Source organism: Ornithorhynchus anatinus, chromosome X1 (assembly GCF_004115215.2).
Source record: "Ornithorhynchus anatinus isolate Pmale09 chromosome X1, mOrnAna1.pri.v4, whole genome shotgun sequence".
NCBI lineage: Eukaryota > Metazoa > Chordata > Mammalia > Monotremata > Ornithorhynchidae > Ornithorhynchus > Ornithorhynchus anatinus.
Genome location: NC_041749.1, coordinates 43,897,555 through 43,918,708, shown reverse-complemented (window position 1 = coordinate 43,918,708; position 21,154 = coordinate 43,897,555). Strand labels below are relative to the sequence as shown.

General features: G+C 49.6%; 1 protein-coding gene across 6 annotated transcripts in view; it reads right to left on the bottom strand.

The window, feature by feature from the left end:
- The window catches only part of TCF7 (transcription factor 7), a 127,957-nt gene that overhangs the window by 85,072 nt on the left and 21,731 nt on the right, over window positions 1–21,154 (bottom strand). The window lies entirely within an intron of this gene.

The window sequence follows — 21,154 nt, the reverse complement described above, 5'->3', positions numbered from 1 at the left end:
CTTACTGTTCTTCTCTGCATCTATGTGTGTCTTGCGGACGGGGAGGAGGAATGAAGACTGATATCCACATTTTACAGATGGGGAAACTGAGGCTACCCATTAGCTGGTAGAAGGCAGCACTAGAACCCAGAGAAGGTCAGCCCCCCTCCCCCAGCACACACACATACTCTCTCTCCCTCTCTCCTTCCTTCCAAACACCTCTCACCCCTTGCTTTTCACTCCTCCAATCCAATGTATGGGTCAGAGTGGACATGGAGCAGATGCTTCACAAGCTCCCCCTGACAGTCTATTACTAAAACCATCCCATAATAACTATAACAACAAAAATTATTGTTTTTACAAATAAATTACTGTTTCTACACATTAGGGTACATATAAGATAACAGATCAGACATCGTCTCTGTCTCACATTGGGTGCAAAATTTAAGATCAGATAGGTGAAATGAGGACAAGGGAGGTAAGTGACTTGCCCAAGGTCACATAGCAGGTAACAGCAGAACTGGGTCTACAACCCAGATCACCTGACTCCCAGTATGACATTGTGGCCTTACAGAAAGACCACAAGTCAGAGGACAGGGGTTCTAAATCCAGCTCTGCCACTTGCCTGCTGGGTGACCTGGAGCAAGTCACTTAACTTCGTTGTGCCTCAGTTTCCTCATCTGTATAATGGGGATTCAATACCTGTTCTACCTCCTACTGTGACTGTGAGCCCCATGTGGGACAGGGATTGCATCCCATCTGATGACCCACAATGCTTGGCACATAATGAACCCTTAACAAATACCACAGTTATTTTTATTATTATTCATTCATTCAATAGTATTTATTGAGCGCTTACTATGTGCAGAGTACTGTACTAAGCGCTTGGAATGAACAAGTCGGCAACAGATAGAGACAGTCCCTGCCGTTTGACAGGCTTACAGTCTACTCGGGGAAGACGGACAGACAAGAACAATGGCGATAAATAGAGTCGAGGGGAAGAACATCTCGTAAAAACAATGGCAACTAAATAGAATCAAGGCGATGTACATTTCATTAACAAAATAAATAGGGTAATGAAAATATATACAGTTGAGCAGACGAGTACAGTGCTGAGGGGATGGGAAGGGAGAGGGGTAGGAGCAGAGGGAAATGGGGGGAAAAGAGGGTTAAACTGCGGAGAGGTGAAGGGGGGGTGGTAGAGGGAGTAGAGGGAGAAGGGGAGCTCAGTCTGGGAAGGCCTCTTGGAGGAGATGAGTTTTAAGTAGGGTTTTGAAGAGGGGAAGAGAATTAGTTTGGCGGAGGTGAGGAAGGAGGGCATTCCAGGACCGCAGGAGGACATGGCCCAGGGGTCGACGGCGGGATAGGCGAGACCGAGGGATGGTGAGGAGGTGGGCGGCAGAGGAGAGGAGCGTGCGGGGTGGGCAGTAGAAAGAGAGAAGGGAGGAGAGGTAGGAAGGGGCAAGGTGAAAGAGAGCCTTGAAGCCTAGAGTGAGGAGTTTTTGTTTGGAGCAGAGGTTGATAGGCAACCACTGGAGGTGTTTAGGCCACGCTTCCAGGAACAAAACCATATTCAGCAGGCTAGAAGGGGCTGCGAATGGAGGGGTGGTCTCCAAATGCAGTCTCCAGCTCTGAATCTCTTCCCCAAGTCTTAGACCCCTCCTGCCACAATATTTCAGACCTCAGCCTTCCCCTCTTCAAAGCCCTAAGATTCCACATCCTCCTCCTCCTCCTCCTCAATCATCATCATCAATGGTATTTTTGGGTGCTTACTGTGTATAGAGTGCTGTACTAAACACTTGGGAGAGTATAATACAGCAGAGTTGGTAGGCACATTCCCTGCCCACAGTGGGCTTACAGTCTGTAGCACCGGGGGCTGGGATGGGGGGGTGGGAGAGGAAGCCGGGCTGGCATGAATATAAAATAAATAATTTATAAATATGGATTTATATACTCTGGGGCAGAGGGTAAGCTGGCACTCAAGGAGCAAAGTGTGTGGGCTCCTACAGGGAGCCTTCCCTGATTATACCTCCTATGCCAACAGCCACCTCTTGCACTTATGTACTTAATAATGTTGGTATTTGTTAAGTGCTTACTATGTGCCGAGCACTGTTCTAAGCGCTGGGGTAGACACAGGGGAATCAGGTTGTCCCACGTGGGGCTCACAGTCTTAATCCCCATTTTACAGATGAGGTAACTGAGGCACCGAGAAGTGAAGTGACTTGCCCAAAGTCACACAGCTGACAAGTGGCAGAGCCGGGGTTTGAACCCATGACCTCTGACTCCAAAGCCCGTGCTCTTTTCCACTGAGCCACGCTGCTTCTCAGCGCTACTTAAATTCTGCCTGAGCGCTCAGTCCCTTCAGACTGTAAACTCATTATAGGCAGAGACTGTGTCTATTAATTCTGTTGTATTGTACTCTCCCAAGCATTTAGTACACTGCTCTGCACATTGTAAGCGCTCAGTAAATACCATGGATTGATTCTGTATAGCAACCCATGGTATTTACTGCACGCTTACTGAGTGCAGAGCACTGTATTAATCACTTGGGAGAGTACAACAGAATTGGTAGATGAGTTCCTTGTCCACAAGGAGCTTGCAGTCTAGAAGGGGAGACAGTCATTAAAATTACTACGTTCATAAGCATAAGTATTCTATATAAATGTACAATTAACTGTACATTTAACTACTCTTCACATTTCATTTTGACATCTTTGGTCTATTGCCTTTAGGTTCCTTGTTCTTGGTACTGTTTCCCCTCCCACCGGCTGAATACGGCTTTGCCATGAACTCTGGAATGATGCAACTCAACTCAATAATAATAATAATCTTGGTATTTGTTAAGCACTTACTATGTGCACAGCACTGTTCTAAGCGCTGGGGTAGATACAGGGTAATCAGGTTGTCCCACGTAAGGCTCACAGTTAATCCCCATTTTACAGAAGAGGTAACTTGGGCACAGAGAAGTTAAGTGACTTGCCTCAAGAAGAGATTTTTCAAAATAAAAATTAGATGTATTGACCCTAAGGACTTTTTCAATAGCTACAACGGTCACCCACCCCTGGCTTTTACATAGGTCTTCCAGGTCGTAGTAGTAGAAACAGCAGTAGGGCGATGGCATTTATTAACTGTATCTGTCGGTCTCCCCATTTAGGCCCATAACTTCCTTGAGGGCAGGGAACGTGACTTTAGCTTCTGTTGCACTTTGCTAAGTGCTCAGAGCAGTGCTTCGCTCTCAGCAGGCACTCAAGAAATAGCACGACTCCTGAGCTGCAAACTGTCGCTTTCAAGCCTTTTTCTCCTGACCATGCCTCTTGGCACACTTCATAATGACTTCCTACCTGGGCTCCTACCTGGGCAGGGCTGATGCCAATCTGTATTCCTGCCCCTAGAGGGCATTGGGAAATCAAAGGGGCCTCCTCGGTCCCGCCAAGTAGCGGTGGATCAGTTCACGCCCCCTCTTACCCCATCTGGCTGCCTGCCCTGCCATCCCCTCATCCCCCAGAGTGGCTCTGCACCCTGAAAAGGGAATCTGGGAGGTCGGGGGACGGGTGGCAGGAGGGAAGGGACAAAGCGAATTCAGCCATCCACGTCCTCCAACTCTGGCCTGTTACCGAGAGAGAGTGGCTGGAGAGCTGACCCAGACTAGCCTCTTCGTCATGGCGTCAGACTGGGCTGACCCTCTCTGGCTACCCTGCCCGAGCCACCCAATCCATCAGTGGTATTCACTGGTGCTCACTGTGTGCAGAGCACTGTACTAAGCACTTGGGAAAGTACAACACGACAGAGTAGGTAGACACGATCCCTGCCCTCAAGGAGTCTGTGGAAGCAGTTCTTGCTGTGTTTTCTCTCTGGGTTTGGGGCCGCCCAGAGCTCTGAGAGGGGACACTGTTAGCGCTAATCTCGTAGAGCAGCCCCTCACCCTCCAAGGGCTCCTCACCAATCCATGTCACCGCCAAGCCCCTGACCACTGGATAGAGCACGGGTCTGGGAGTCAGAAGGAACTGGGTTCTAATCCCAACTCCACCCTTGTCTGCTGCATGACCTTGGGCAAGTCACTTCACTTCTCTGTGCCTCAGTTCCCTCAGATGTAAAATGGGGATTAAGATTGGGACCTCTACATGGGACAGAGACTGTGTCCAATTTATTAACTTGTATCCACTCCAGCACTTAATACAGTGCCTGGGACACAGAAGGCACTTCCCCACAATTATCAAATTAGGCTTTGCCATGAACTCAGCTCAACTTGCGGGATGGGAATTTTTCAAATCAATATAAGATGCTGGTGACCCTGGGGACTCTTTGAATAGATGCAGGGGTCACCGACCCATGGCTTTTACACAGATTTACCTCGAGGCTATAGTAATAGCAGTTGTAATGATGACATTTATTAAGTGCTTACTTTGTACTACACTATACTAAGCGCTACATGAAAAAATACACAGGTGAAAGGTTTTTTGTTGTTGTTTTTTATGGTACTTGTAAGTTAGGCATGGTTCTAAGTGCTGGGTAGAAAGAAGATAACCAAGGTAATCAAGATAATCCGTCTCATGTGGGGCTCCCAGCATGAAGTTGGACATGCTCCCTGGCAAAACCTGTGCTAAGCAGCGGGGCAAAAAGTATGGATATCATGAGGCTCCCTTCTCTGCTACTGGCCTGTTCTGTGACCTGGGGCAAGTAACCAAGCTTCTCTGTGCCTCTGTTTCCTCACCTGTAAAGCGGGAATACAATCGCCCCCTCCCTGCATTTTAGATTATGAGCCCCATGTGGGACAAATTGGGTCTGTCCTGATTATCCTGGATGTACCCCAGTGTTTAACTCAATGCTTAGCTCAGTGCTTGACCCAGAGGACACACTTAAACCCAAAGATGAAGAAAATGAGCCTTCTAATTGGAGCTTGGAGATAAGAAAAGCATGTAGAGAATTTCCTAGAAAAATTCTGGTGAAAGTGGCTTTTTAAGGGTCGAAAGGAATTCTAGGCACATATTTGACCAAACGGTTCACTCAGTTGCAGCCACTGTGGGTTGTCCAATGGGTACATGCCCATTTGAGACTTTCTAGGAACATGGCAGATATTTGCTGCTGCTCTTTGTCTTTGAGACAACCTTCGGGGGAAAGCGAAATCAAAGAACATTTACTGACCATCTCCCTGGGCTGTGAAGGTTGGGCTTCCCTAAATGAAAAGAAGAGCAGTTCACGTGTAAATAAGGCCGGCTGTGGGCCCTGGGTTAAAACTGGACAGGTGAAAAAGTCATAGTCCACTTAGCTACTCTTCACTGAGGCATTTCGTATGCATTTACTGTGCCAAGCACTGTTTTAAGCACTGGGGTAGATACAAAATGATCAGACTGGCACAGTCCCTGGCAATCGATCACCAACTACCACCCAGCCCACACACTCTGCTCTTCTAATGCCAGTCTACACTCTGTAACTCAATCTCATCTATCTCGCCACTGACCCCTTGCCCACATCCTCCCTCTGGTTTGGAACTCCTTTCCCCTTCATATCTGACAGACAGCCACTCTCCCCACCTTCGAATTCCTCCTAAAATCACATCTCCTATAAGAAGCCTTCCATGACTAAGCCCTCCCACTTATGCACTTATGTCACTCACGCACTCAGATCTGTACCCTTTAAGTACTTGATATTTACCCCACCCCCAGTCTCATGGCACTTAATAATAATAATAATAATGATATAATGATAACTATTATTATTAATATGGTATTTGTTAAGCACTTCTATGTGCCAAGCACTGTTCTAAGCACTGGGGTAGAAACAGGACAATCACGTTCACACTTTTAATCCCCATTTTGCAGATGAGGTAACTGAGGCACAGAGAAGTTAAGTGACTTGCCCAAAGTCACACAGCAGACAAGTGGCAGAGGTGGAATTAGAACCCACATCCTCTGACTCCCAAGCCCATGTTCTTTCCCACTGAGCCACACTGCTTCTCTTATGAACTTATGAACATATCCCCCACCATCGCCTTGACTCACTCCCTTTCCTTTACCCCCTCCCCACCCCACAGCACTTGTGTACATATGTACATATCTATAATTCTATTTATTTATATTAATGCCTGTTTACTCATTTTGATGTGTATATATCTATAATTCTATTTATTTACAATGATGCTATTGATTCCTGTTTACTTGTTTTGATGCCTGTCTCCCCCTTCTAAACTGTGAGCCCTTTGTGGGCAGGAACTGTCTCTATTTGTTGCTGAATTGTATTTTCCAAGCATTTAGTACAGTGCTCTGCGCACAGTAAGCACTCAATAAATACGACTGAATGAATGAATGAATCCTTTTTCTCTCCCACTTCTCCTATCTGTAATTTATTTTACTTGTCTCCCCATCTAGATCGTAAGCTCCATGTGGGCAGGGATTGTGTCTACTGACTCTTTTGGCTGGTACTCCCACAAGCGCTTAGTATAGTGTTCTCCATACAGCAAGCTCTCAATAAATACCATTAATTGATTGATTGATACAATACAATCAGATCAGACACAGTTCCTGATCATCCACTCGGGGTTCTCCATCTAAGGGGAAAGGAGAACAGGTAGGAAGCAGTATAGCCTAGTGGATAGAGCACAGGCCTGGGAGTCAAGATGACCTGGGTTCTAATCCCGGCTCTACCATCTAGCCGCTGTGTGACCTTGGGCAAGTTGCTTCATCGGTCAAATGGGGATTAAGACTGTGAGCCTCATGTGGAACGGGGACTGTGTCCAATGAGACTAGCTTGTATCTACCCCAGTGTTTAGAACAGTGCTTGGCACATAGTAAACGCTTAACAAATAGCAGCAGCAAGTATTGGATCCCCATTTTACAGATGGGGTAACAGAAGTACAGAAAAGCTAGTGTCTTGCTCAAGGTCACACAGCAGGCAAGCGGTGGAACCAGGATTAGAACTCAGATCGCTGTTACTGTTTGTCTCCCTTTGCCACCCAGAGGAACCCAAAGGCCTAGACCAAGCTGTATCCCAGAGGGATACAGGCCTCAGTAGCTGTCCAGGAGTGGTTCAGATCCCGGGCACTATAACCCCACCATCGTGAACCCCCACCGGGATCTCCAGGAGTGAGGCTTGTCCCGGAATCCCAGCTTGTTAACCCCCAATTTGGCATCCTTGGGACGCAGCCCACAGAAGATGCTGGAGCTTGTTATAGGCAGGGAATGTCTCTGTTATAGTGTTACTCTCCCAAGTGCTTAGTACAGTGCTCTGCACATAGGAGGCACTCAGTAAATAGGACCGACTGATAGATTACACAAACAGTCGTGCAACACACAATCGCGTCCGCCGAGGTCAAATGAGGAAAAACACAAGGTCATTTGTGTTCCACTCTGCTATGCCAACCAAACAGCTAAAGAACTAGTTTGGGGACTGGGACTGTAACAAGAAGGATTTAAGTTAGGCTTCTGACACTCGGGGTTGTGAGACAATGGAATGGTTGACTAAGGAAGTGACTAAGGAAGACTGTCTCTGGGCAGTTAAAGCTAAGACGCTCGAGGCACTCTTCTGTCTAGAGTGATTTAAAGGCGTGGAGACAGTGGGCTGGCCTGGATGATCTCCAAGCCCTACGCATCTATGATTTCCCTAAATCACCCAGGCTAGCCTGTGATAAAACACTGATGTCACCATCAAGAGAGAAACAGCCTTAACCTCGCTGACCCAAAGTCCAACTTTGAAAAACCCATCACTATTTCGACAGCATCCAGAACACACAACAGATTCCCCCTTGCATAAAATAGATGTCTTGATATTTTGCTTTAAACTCACAACTTAGCTACTAAGAATTTCTCTGGTCCAATGACACTTCGAGGTCAAATCAGAGGAGGGATTCCCTCCAAGGGTCTTGCCTGCGAAAGGTAATGATAATGTGTTTCTTTTTTTACAGGACCCATCACGGCCCCAGTTATCTTAGATTAGCGGGTGGCTGCGGGTGGGAGGGTCAAGATTCTCTAGGGAAGGTGAGAGAAACATCGGCTTGAAAATGTGCAGGATAGGCGTTTCCCCCTAGAGCTTGCGTGCCAACGGATGTCTTCTGACTGACCCAGGCATCTTTTTGATTGACAATTGCTGCCCACTGGGGTTGACAATTCCGCCATCTCTCCCAGCCCTACCCCATCATCAGCCTGTGGGCTTCTGGAAACTTGCCCTGAAGCCCCTCAGGGTGGTGATCGGGTGAGAAGACTGGGCTGGGTGTGGAGGGTAGAGCACAGCATACAATCCTAAATCTCCACCTGCCACTTAGGAGCCCGGGCTGCCGTGAGGGATGCCAAGGGGTTGGCTGATTGAGCAGTGTAAGGCTCCACACACGTTAAACTTGTTTGCACAGTGCGATCCCTGCTCTTTTTGAGTTCGCCCTTTACCTCAGGCTCACCTCTGGGCAGATTGGAGTCGAGAGGGATTTTCCCAGCAAAAATGCCAATCCAATCAAACCCTTGCCCCTCACAGACCCAGCTGCAGTCTGCCTCTCTGGCACCACCCTTCCAGTCCCAGAGATGCCGGCTACATGATCAAAGACCAGCCCCTTCAGCCAGGGCCCAACCTCAAACTGGAGAGATCAGAGGCCTGGCTGGGGAGAGGGAAGGAGAGAAAGAGAGAGAGAGAGAGAGAGAGAGAGAGAGAGAGAGAAAAGAGAAAGAGAGAGAGAGAGAGAGGAGGGAAAGAGGGGAGAGAAGGAGGGAAACAGAGGGAAGGAGGGAGAGAAAGGAGAGAGGGGATGCAGAAGAGGGGGGGAGGGAGAGAGCTAGGGAGAGAGGAGAGACGGGGGGGGGGGGGTTAAAGGGAGAAAGAGGAGAGAAGAGGGAGGGAGATAGAGAGGGGAGGGGGAGGGAGAAAGGAGAGAGAGGAGAGACAAGAAGGGAGGAGAGAAGGAAGAAAGGTGAGAGAAGGGGGAGGGAGGGAGGAAAGAGACAAGGAGAGAGAAGAGAGACAGGATAGAAGGAGATGGGGGAGAAAGGAGGAGGGAGAGGGAAGGGGGATAAAGTAGGAAGAGGGAGGGAGGGAGGGAGAGAGAGAAGGGAGGAGAGGAAGAAGGTGAGGAGAGGGAGAGAGGGAGAAGGAGGGAGAGGGTGATAAGGAGGGAGAGGGTGATAAGGAGAGAGGGGGAGAGAAGGAGAGAGGGAGAAGGAGGAGAAGGAAAGAGACTGGCCAGAGACAGGCAGCCGTGACCAGACTAAGATCTGAGGTGTGTTAAGGATTCACCTAGAGGCTCTCTCTGAATATCACTTTCATGGGGTTTCAACCCTTCTCTGTGATGCTTATCTTATCAATGCTTTGTGCTTATTTTTTGGTGGGTGTAGGGAGGCAGTTTCAAAGCTGTGTTTGTACTCTAACCTGGAGCCAGTGGCTTGGGTAGCAGATGGTCACCCACTTCTCACTGACCCACCTCCTTTCTCTTTCCCTTCTCTTCTCCAGGAGACACACCACAAGATTCACAGTCCCTAGTTTTTCTCTGGAGTTAGTTTCTGGAAAATCATCACTCGGAGGAGAGAGGGATGCTCAGGAAGTTTTCCCAAGTCCATGATCTTCTCCCTCACCATTAGCCTCTGGCCCACTAGCTGTGGTTCTGTTGTTGTATCTAAACTCCTTCTCCTTCCCAAGTATCATCATCAACGATAATGCTTACTGTGTGCACAGCAATGAACTAAGTGCTTAGGAGAGTACAATAAAACAGAGTTGGCAGACATGTTCTCTTGCCCATACTGAGCTTACAGTTTAGAGGGGCAGACAGATAGGAATATAAATAGTCTATAATATATGATTTAGAGATCTGGGCATAGGTGCTGCAATTTATGTAATTATAATGACAATGATGGCATTTGTTAAGCGCTTACTATGTGCAAAGCACTGTTCTAAGTGCTGGGGCAGATACAAGGTAATCAGGTTGTCCCACATGGGGCTCACAGTTTTAATCCCCATTTTACAGAAGAGGTAACTGAGGCACAGAGAAGTTAAGTAACTTGCCCCAAGTCACAAAGCTGACAAGTGGCAGAGTTGGAATTAGAACCCACAACCTCTGACTCCCAAGCCTGGGCTCTTTCCTCTAAGCCATGCTGCTTCTCTAAGCCACACTGTATATCTGTAAAACATTTATTTATTTATTTATTTATTTATTTATTTATTTATTTATTTATTTATTTATTTATTTATTTATTTATTTATTTATTTATTTATTTATTTATTTATTTATATTAATGTCTGCCTCCCCCTCAAGACTATAAACTTGTGGGCAGGGAATGTGTCTGTTATGCTGTTGTACTGTACGCTCCCAAGTGCTTAGTACAGTGCTCTGCACACAGTAAGTGTTCAATAAATATGACTGACTGACTGCTGTGGGGCCTTTCATATCTCTGGTCCTAGCAGCACTCCTTTGTCAATCAATCAATCGTATTTATTGAGGGCTGACTGTGTGCAGAGCACTGTACTAAGCGCTTGGGAAAGTACAACATAACATAACAGAGTTGTTAGGCACCTTCCCCACCCATAACGAACTGACAGTTTTGAGGGGAGATGGACAGGAACGCAAATAAATAAATTACGGATATATACATTATCTGCACCCTTTAGACACTTGAGAGAAGCAGCATGGTTTAGTGGAAAGAGCCCGGGCTTGGGAGTCAGAGTTTATGGGTTCTAATCCCAGCTCCGCCACTTGTCTGTTGTGTGACCTTGAGCAAGCCACTTCATTTCTCTGTGCCTCAGTTACCTCATCTGCAAAATGGGGACCGAGACTGTGAGCCCCATATGGGCAGGGACTGTGACCAACCTGATTACCTTGTATCTCCCCCAGTTCCCAGAACAGTGCTTGGCACATAGTATGTGCTTAACAAATACCATTATTATTAGTAGTAGTATTAGAAAATAGATTAGGGATCTGGGAAATAGTAGGGTCCTGTGTTCCTCCAGTTTGTCTATGAGGGGGAGTTCCCCATCACTCCCCTCCCCATCCCCTTGGATTCTTCTGGATTCTGAAGGCACACTGGAGGCTGATGATCTTCTTCATTCAGTCATTCAGTCGTATTTATTGAGTGCTTACTGTGTGCAGAGCATTGTACTAAGTGCTGGGGAAACTACAATACAACACTAAACAGTAACATTCCCTGCCCACAACGAGCTCACAGTCTAAAGGGATGTGAAATGCTCAAACAAATACAAATCAGTGGGGGAAGAGTTCACTTTTTCAGCAGACAGTGGGAGCTTTCTGTCCTAAATCCTCATGACCCTGTCCTAAGAACATTCGGGACACCCACACCCTAAAATTATTTAGACTGGTAAGAAACGACATATATGATGATGAGGATGATGACGCCATTTGTTAAGTGCTTACTATGTGTCAAGCACTCTTCCTAAGTTCAAACATGTGAGAGTTTCTATTTTAACCCACTAAAGTGGAGATCTGGAGGTTCTTTTCCATGATATCCCACGTGGGTGGAAGCAGCACCCCAATATGTTGGACCTCCCCTCATGCCTGAATGTAGGTCGCCACCCTGTTCCCAGGGAATCATTACTCCTCCAGATCCCGTGGTGATGGCCTGCTGGAAGTGAGTCCTCCCGCCCCCACTCCTCCCTTGACCCCACTGCTTTGCAGTTCTAGTCAGTCTCCACGACACCCATTCCCAGTCAATCGGCAAATCGATCGATGGTACTGATGAGCACCTACTGAAGGCAGAGCACTGAACTATGTGCTTGGAGCAGTGGCACAGAAGCAAAACACTATTCCCTGCCCTCAAGGAGTTTACCGTCCAATGGGGGAGACAGACTGGCCTAAATTACTTACACCTATGCTGTAATCTCACTGACCAGACTGAAAACTCATTGTAGGAAGGGGATGTTCTCTACCAACTCTGATATATTGTACTCTTCCAGATGTTTGGTATAGTGCTCTGTACACATTAAGCGCTCCATAAACCCGATTGATTTAGTGAGTGGGAGAAGGAAAAACAGGACAGAACACGAAATAGCACAGACATAATAGGATGGAAATCAGCTGCACAAACGCATATGGATGGTGAAGGTCACCTAGGAGACTGTATGTGGCTGAAATGGCCAATCTGTGAGCTCCACAGTCCTGGCTGCATTGGACACGCAAAAAGGTCGTTCCTAAAACGCATCTATTCATAAATGAACGTAACAATCATCATCACAACTGTGGCATTTGTTAAGTGTTAGGTGGCAAGCACCAAGTTAAGAGTTGAATAATCAGTGCAGCCTCAGTCCCTATCCACCTGGGGCTCACAGCCTAAGCGGGAGGTAGCATGGGTATCTAAATTCCCCTTTAACAGATGAGAAAATACAACTGAAGTACATCTAAGGAGGGGCTAGGGGACCGATGCACCTTTGGTGCTGAGAATTAATCATGGAAGCCTTCCTGGAGGAGGTGGGATTGTGGAAGGGGGGAGAGCTGTGGTCTGACCAGCCTGGGGGCATCCTCCCCACCCAAGAGTGAGAAGCTGATCAGCCACCCCCGCCTCATGCCGCCCCCTAGGCCGGACACCCCGTCTCTCTGGAAACTGTGCGGGTGCCCCCGAGCGCGGAGGTCAGTGGCTCCGTCTGGGAAGACTGGGAGAAACCAGCATCTCCAAGAACTTTCCCGACGGTTCCACCTGGTGTAACCGGAAGGATCCAGATCCAGATGACCTGAGAAGGGTCCACTTTGCCCTCTTCGTCTTCCCTTGCTGCCCCCATCCCAGCACCCCGGATCCATCCCCGACCCTCGCTGCTGTCCCGGCCAGGGCCACGGGAGCTTCACCTGGGTCCAGCGGGCTGAGCGAGAAGCCGTTACACCCTCCGTCCCGCTGAGCCCACCCCGCCCCACCCCCCGGGGCCCCGCTTCCTACCCAGACTGTTTACAGACGTTGTGCGGACGGGGGCCAGGTGTGTGCGGTTACCGACTCTCCGACTGTTTACCCCGGCCTCCCTTCCGCGTCGCATTGTCACCGACTGTATATGAAATCAGATAAGAGCGGGACCGCGGCCGCAGAGCGCTGGCTCCCAGTGCACGCGAGTCTCCGTGTTCACACAGCCCGCGGGGCCGCGGTTCCTCCTCCGAGCTGTCAGCAAACCACACAGCGGCGGGTGCAATCAAAATATCTCTCCTCCCCTACTCGAGCCGATTCCCCTTACTGGGTGGGGCATTTGCTCTCTCCCCTCTCCTCCTTTTCGCAGCGAATACCCCCCGGGACAGGATGTTATTGGATGAAAACATGAGCTGCGTGCTCCTGCCTGCCGTCCTCGGTCTCGGGGCACGCGTGCCGGGTGTCAGGGTGGGAGTGTGCCCCAGGAGGGACCCCAGGGAGCTCCAAAAGAGTCCCCAGGTCCTCGGTGACCCTGAGCTGCAGTCATCTGAGGCCGGGGCCAGGACACTCCCAGCCCACCTGGACCATGGGGGGCCACCAAAGAAGTTGTTCTGTCATCGGCCTCGGACATGGCAAGATAACTTGGAGGAGGTTTGCCTGTCTGGACCCTTGCCAGTTATGCTGGGGGTTGGGGGGGGGACTTGAGGCTGGAGCAGCGGATGGACCGGCCGGAGGACTCAGGCCAGCAGGATGGACAGCCTCTGGCTTCTAGGTCACCTCTTTAAAACTCAGCCCAGATAGCCATCAGCCATCCTCCGACCTTCCGCTGACCTACATCGGTTGGCCTGACCACGGCCCGGCCCTGCTCTCTATCAGCCAAAGGCACCTGGGGTCCCGCTGCTGGGGCTTTCTGGGACAGAACGAATGGGGACCACCCCTTCAAGGCTCTGGGGCCACAGGCACGTCATGCCAGCCCAAGTCAAGGAGTCCTCAAGGTCATGTCGGCAGACTTCAGGGACCCCCGAGAGAATAATAATTGTTGTATTTGTGAAGCGATTACTACATGCCAAGCACTGTACTAAGCGCTGGAGTAGATTGGAGATAATCAGGTCAGATACCACCCCTGTCCCACTTGGGGCTCACGGTCCAAAGTCATGCCGACAGATGCCAGGAACCCCCCTGGTCACAGTGGCATTAGTCAGGAACCCCCGAGACATGCTGGAAGGAGGGCCTCTGCCCCCCACCCCCAACCCCCAAGGGAGCGGGTAACAAAGGGAGGTACTCAGGCTTCCTGGCCTATGGCTAGAGGGCTAGAGTGGATCCCTCGCAGGTCTGCCCAATCTAACAAGCCCCAAGGGCCTGATGGACTCTGTCTTCTGGCCGAACAACGTTTGGCCTGGATCGTTTGGTCTGGATCGTTTGGTCTGGATCGTTTGGTCTGGATCGTTTGGTCTGGATCGCTGCATCCTCTGGCAGGCGGGTGTCAGTTCACCCTCCTCTTCTGCCCCAGGATGAAAGTTAGCATGTCTGGTTTAACCCCTTCTTAACTCCACTCTGAGTGGGGCTGGTTCCCCGTCCCGCTTCTGCCCCACTCTCCTCCCTATGCTCCCTGTCCCACTCTTCTCCCACCCCCACCCCCGTTCCTTGCCCTACTCTCCTCCCCCCACACCCTACCAACGTCTTCTTCCCCTGGCTCCCTGACACATTCATCCCCCTCTAACTCCCTGCTCCGCTCCTCCCCCTCCGACTTCCTGCCCCACTCTTCCCCCTCCGACTCCCTGTCCCACTCGCCTCCCCCTGCTAACTATCCTAGTCTCCTCCCCCGGCTCCCTGCCTCACTCAATGGCCCCACTCCCTCCCCCACTCAACGCCTCCTACTCCCACTCTCTCCACCCCACTCTTTCCCTCATTGCTCCCTCCCCCATTCTCTCCACCCCACTCTTCCCCTCACCACTCCCTGTCCAACTTTACTCATCTGCTCCCAGTTCCACTCACCCCCCACCCACTCCCTGCCCACTCCCCTCCCTCACTCCTTGCCCCACTCCGGCTTTCTACAAACAAATGAGGGGAAATATTTCTGCCAGCTTCAGACTCAATGGCCAAAGTCTCCCATGGGATGACTCAGAGGAGGGCAGGAAATACTTTAACACCTTTTGCCTCCACAGAAGGGGAATAGCTCTATCCGTGTGGGCCAGACACTATGATGCCATGACAATACGAAGCGCTTCTCTGTGACACAACCTTCCCCAGCCCCAAACAGATTCATACCCACCACTGAGAATGGGTCTGCTTGAGGCGATGGGCTAGTGCAGCTGGCTCAGAGCGGTTCCAAGCTGGCTCCCAACCTCAGCTCACACCAGCCTGGGGGCCAAGTGGGATGCGGTTGGGGGGTAGGCCCCAGGAGACCAGGGCCTCTCCAAGGTGAGTTGTCCAACTCTAGGTACCCATTTGGACGGTGACCAGTGGCAGCATAACCCCTCCAGTGGCTAAGTCTGTGTCCTCACAGCCCGTAGCCCTGTCAGGGGGTCCTTCAAGAGGTTGCTTGCCCCACCTTTTCCAGGAATAACAATCGTGCTCTTTGTTAAGTGCTTATTACGTGCTAAGTGCTGGGATAGAAACGGTCCACTCAGGTCGTCTCATATGAAGCTCACAGTCTAATATGGGGGGAAATGGGTCATTTCATCCCCATTTTACAGGTGAGGCAACTGGGGCCCAGAGAAGTTAAGAGAAGTTAAGACTTGCCCGAGGTTAGGCAGGCAAGTCGCAGGGCCAGGATAAGGACGCAGGTTTCCGGACTTCCAGTCCTATGTTCTTCCCACTAGGCCACACTGCTTCTCCAGCCCTCAATCTCCATCCTTGAGGAGACCAGGGAGGCAACATTTAATCCATCAGTCTCCCAGAGACCCTCGATGGGCAGGTGGGACATCTTATTTCCCTTCCGGTCCAGGCAGCCACCTTTCTAAAGCCTCTTCCCCACCATTGATAATGTACCAAGGTGGCTGGAAGCTCTATCCCTCTGGGCAAGGGATTGCCGCTAGCACTATGGACACGGCACGTCTCCATCCGGACCCCCGTTCTCTTTCTGCCACGGGAACCACGAATGACTTCACTGTCAACCCATCCCCCGAGCACTGTCTGAAACTCAAAGCCAGGTTTCTAAACCTCTACATCCTGTACAGCCAGGATGATCACACCCCAGGACCTATGACCCCGGAGGGTCAGGATGGAGGTCTTTGCCCGTTCTGACAGAGTCTGGGCCAGGCCTAGGGCCACTGCGATACTCGAGCCGCAGACAATTTGATTCCCACACTTGCTATCAATTGATCAATAGTATTTCTTCAGCACTTACTGTATGTAGAACCCTGTATTAAGCGCTTAGGAGAATATAACAGAGTTGGTAGACGTGGTGCCTGTCCACAGAGAGCTTACGAGTCTAGGCAGGGAGATGGGCATTAATATAAACAATTTATATATTTCCAATTTCTAATCAATTTTTGCCTGGCCCTCCCTTTGGATCGTTAGCACCTTGAGGGCAGGGGGCCTGTATCTTGCCTCTGTTGCACTCCCCCAAACTCTCCGGGAAGTGCTGGGCACTTTGGAGGTGCTCAAGCAATACTATTAAAGGGCGGATTGATTGACTGGGGAAATGGGTTAAAAGAGGCAGAAATCCCTAAGGGTCCTTATTTTTGCATTCACTTGCCAAGATCTGGGACTCTGCCCAGCACAAAGCTACCCACTCCCCTCTACCACGAATGGGCCTCTGTTGGGTGAAGATCCTGTAGGAGCCATGTCGAAATGGCCCTCAGGAAACTACTTAGTTTTCTCCCTCACTCTTAAAGCAAGGCTGGAGACCATCCCGGAGAGACAAGGAAAAGCAATTCCATAATCTTCCTCCCTTGGTCATCGATTTCCACTATTGACTCACCAACAAGAGATTCTTTCTTTTACTTAAACCCCAATCCATTAATGAATGGCATTCATCGAATGCTTATTTGTACAGCGAATTTAGGATAATAGAGCCGGTAAACACAAGTGGCCTAGTGGGTAGAACACAGGGCTAGGAATCAGAAGGACCTGGATTCCAATCCCAGCCCTGCCACTAGTCTGCTGTGTGACCTTGGGCAAGTCGCTTAACTTCTCCGTGTCTCAGTTACCCCATCTATAAAACGGGGATTAAGACTGTGATTTCTACGTGGGTAAGGGACTGTGTCCAAACCGATTTGCTTGTATCCACCCCAGCGCTCAGCCCAGTGCCTGGCACAAAATAAGTGCTTAACAAATACCACAACTATTATTATTGGGTAAATAAATCATTTCTAATATATGATTTATAGGTACGTACATAATGGACTGCACCTACTTCATCTGTTCTCCAATTTCTTTTCCCCCTCAATAGGCCCCTGGCAATAACAAGTTCTTGAATGATGCAAGCCGTGTAACAGGTATACTGGGTATCGATTGAGCGCTTACTATGTGGAGAGCACTGGGGAGGGTACGGCAGAGTTGGTAGAAGCGATCCAGCCCCTCAAGGAGCTTACAGTACGGCTGTCCAGCCTGTGTTCTCCAGTAGAGAAGCAGCGTGGCTCAGTGGAAAGGGCCCGGGCTTGGGAGTCAGAGGTCATGGGTTCGAATCCCGAATCTGTCCCTTGTGAGCTGTGTGACTGTGGGCAAGTCACTTCACTTCTCTGTGCCTCAGTTACCTCATCTGTAAAATGGGGATTAAAACTGTGAGCCCCACGTGGGACAACTTGATTCCCCTGTGTCTACCCCAGCGCTTAGAACGGTGCTCTGCACATAGTAAGCGCTTAACAAATACCAACGTTATTATTATTACTGACTGGCTCGGGAACAAGGCGCGGACAAGGAGGGCCAAGTCCGCCTTTTGGTCCTCGGGAAGCTCGTTTCTTCCATCGGTCACTAGAGGGAATCACTGAGCCAATGGTCCTCCATGGCTCCCCTAGTGGCCACAAAGAGAATCCAAATTCTCACTCCGGGAGCCGGCCCCGGTCCCCATCCAATCAATCAACGGGATTCATCGAGTGCTTACTGTGCGCAGAGCGTTGTACTGAGTGCTTGGGGGAGTACAATATTATAAGGGGGCCTGGTTCCTTGCCTTCAAGGAGGCTGCAATCTAGCAGGGAAGACAGACACTAAAATAAGTTACAGGGAGCGGGGCCGGATCAGGGTCTAAGGATACAAACATTAAGCGCTAACGACGCTCAAAAAGCCTGCTGGCAAAGCCCTGCAGGGGCTGCTCTTCTTCAATTCCTCCCGTCCTTATGATATTCAAGTGGGCAGGGGCATGGCCCTTTGCTCCTGGGATTGTCTCCTGGTAGCAGGCACCGGGTGCCCGATAAGTATCATCAAGGTGGAGTCTATCAGCCATTGGGCTCCACTCCAAGAGACACAAGCCTAGTGAAAGTTTTCCACTCACTCCTGATGCCACCTAGGGTCTCGGGTGGACACTCCTGGGTTGTTAAAGTAATAATAATTGTGCTATTTGTTAAGCACAGACTTTGTGCTAAATTCTGGGGCTCAATCTCAGGAAGAGGGAGATCGGGTACTGAATCTCCATTTTACAGATGAGGAGACTGAGGCACAGGGAGGTTAAGTGCACTAGGCAAGTTAACAGCACCGGGCAAGTTAACAGCTCTTAAATGATTTCCCAGAGATGACAGGTTAAAAGGGAGGCTTCCGAGATCAATCGACAAAGCCCCTCTGTGCCTTGAGGAATCGGAGTGCCAGGTCCAGGGTTTTGGAACGTGTGTCCGAAACACTTAGCCATCTCACTGTTTTGCTAGGTGCAGGGCATGACAACGGGCATGTGTACAACACGTGTGGTGTACAGAGCAGACTTTGGGTTTAGCTGTGTGCGATTTGGCCAAAAAGGAATGGTGGGGTTTGATCCTAGAAGGAATGGAATCCTGCAGTCGCTAGACTGTAAAATCCTTGAGGACAGGAATCACGCTTTCTATGTACTCTCCCAAGTGCTTAGTAAAGTGCTCTGCATACCTAGAGGATACTCAATAAATTCTATGACTGACTGTTGGACTGCACTTTGAAAGATAAGAGAAACAGAAGCTGAGAGGAGATTTCATTGTGATGAAAAACAACTCCAGTAATTATTAAGGGCTTACAATGTTCCAAGCACTGGGCTAGATAAAGGACAATTACTATGGACGGTCCCTGCCCCTCCTAGGATTCACAATATGAGCTGGAGGGAAAGCAGGTATCCAAATCCAAACCCCAGTTTGTTTAAGGATGAGGCAGCTGGGGCCCAGAGAGGCTAAGTGATTAGCCCATGACCACACAGCAGGCCAGTGGTGGAGAGAGAGCTAGGATTACAGTCCAGACCTCCTGATTCCCAGACTCACACCCTTTCCATTAGGTCATACTGTCATCTCGTCCACCCCTCTGTCTCGAGGCAGCCCTGCTGCCTCCCCTTCCCCTCGTCCATCCCTCTGTCTCGAGGCAGCCCTGCTGCCTCCCCTTCTCTTAAAACCCTTTGAGGTCAGTGTTTCCTGGGGGGGCAGGGGGAAATGCACTGGGAGGGGTTGGGGGGGGGAGTGTTGGGGAGGAGTGCGCCTGCTCTTGGGAAGGACGCGACACGTCAAAGAGTGTTCTGAGGTCTAAGTGGGTTTCCTAAGAAGCTGTAAAAAAAACAACCAACCTCCCCAACCCCCACCAAAAAAACCCCCCAAAAACCAACCCAAGTGAAGCAGTCTCCTTCCTTGTCGGACCCCTGTGACCTTCTCTGGGCTTAGCCAATCTGGAGCTGAGAGTTCCAAATACTTTTGACTCATTAGGATGGGGATTTTTAAAATGGTACCGCTGCCCACCCTGGCTTCTTTTGGACCCTCGTGCTTCCCTCCAGGGCAGTCGGACACAAAGAGCTGAGGCTGAGGCAGCACTGGCCATGTTCAAGCTGGCCGGGGGAGAATCGAACCAGTTGGCTCTGTCCTACACTAAGTTCAGCCAACTCACGCTCGTCTGCACCAAAGAAGGCGAGGTGGGGCCATGATCCTACCGAACAAAAGATGACGCAAACCAGAGAAGGTAGCTTAGATTCAAGCTCTCCCTGATTAATTTCCCATCCCTCCAGCCAACTCAAGCGCTTAAGAACTTATTTACATCCTTTTTAACACTTGGGCATATTGATTTATTTTGACAGTGTTGGAAATACTTTAATGCCTCATCTTCCCCTTTAAAGCATCAACTCCCTATGGGCAAGAAACATCACTTTGTTATTTGGTACTTCCCAAGCGGGGGAGGAAGCTAAGGAGCTTGTGAGCCCGTTGTTGGGCAGGGATTGTCTCCATTGGTTGATGCATTGTACTCTCCAAGTGTATAGTACGGTGTTCTGCACACAGTAAACGCTCAATAAATACGACTGAATGAGAGGGCCACAGTTAGGAACTTCAGCAAATGGGAACAGGCCATGATTGGTGTAGATTCTGAATTATCTGCTGCAGATAAACAGCTTGTGAACTCTAAGGAGTAGGAGTCATAGCAGCAGCAGCAGCAGCAGCAACAAAAATAATAGTACTTGTCAAGTGCTAACTTTACGCAGGACACTGTACTAAGCACTGGGAAAGGCTACACAGGTGGGAATGATGTGTTTTCCACAATACTGAAGCATCCATCATAGGGGAGCACTGTAATCTCCCAAGCACTTAGTACAGTGCTCTGCACACAGCAAGCACTCAATAAATACCACTGGTTGATGAATGCTGCTGACAGTCAGATTGAGAATTCCCCTTGGCAAGGAGAAAGTCAACTCTATTGGCAACTGGCAATCCAATCTCTTAAGAAGCAAGACCGTCCTTCAAGGGAGACACCTGCTCGACTCGTTTTCCTCTCGGTGGAATGCTTTAATTAAGAGCACCTCATAATGACCAATTAAAATGCGGTTGAATGGTCGGAAGTCAACCATCTTTCTGACACAAATGTTTACTCTAGTTTCAGCCACGGAATTAGTCATGGAAAAAGAAACAAACCACTAGTAGAGAACCCTGGCTAGTCAAGAGAGTCGGTTCAATTCTTTCCTTTGCTTGTTGCTCTTGTTGAAGTCAGTTCTCCTGAGGAACCCAGTCAGAATTGGGAAGACAATGCTAGTTGCAGATAGGCATGGGAAAAATCCTCCCGCCCACATAGGTTGCTCATAACCCTCAAAATCTGGTTGGCCCCAGTAAATCAAATGGTATTTACTGAGCACCTACTGTGCAACTAAGCATTTTGGAGAGTTCAGTAGAGATAAAAGACACGGTCCCTGACCTCAAGGAGCCTAGTACAGTGATCTGCCTACAAGCAGTGTCAGAGCTGGGATTCGAACCCAGGTCCTCTGACTACCAGGCCCCTGCTCTTTCTCCTGA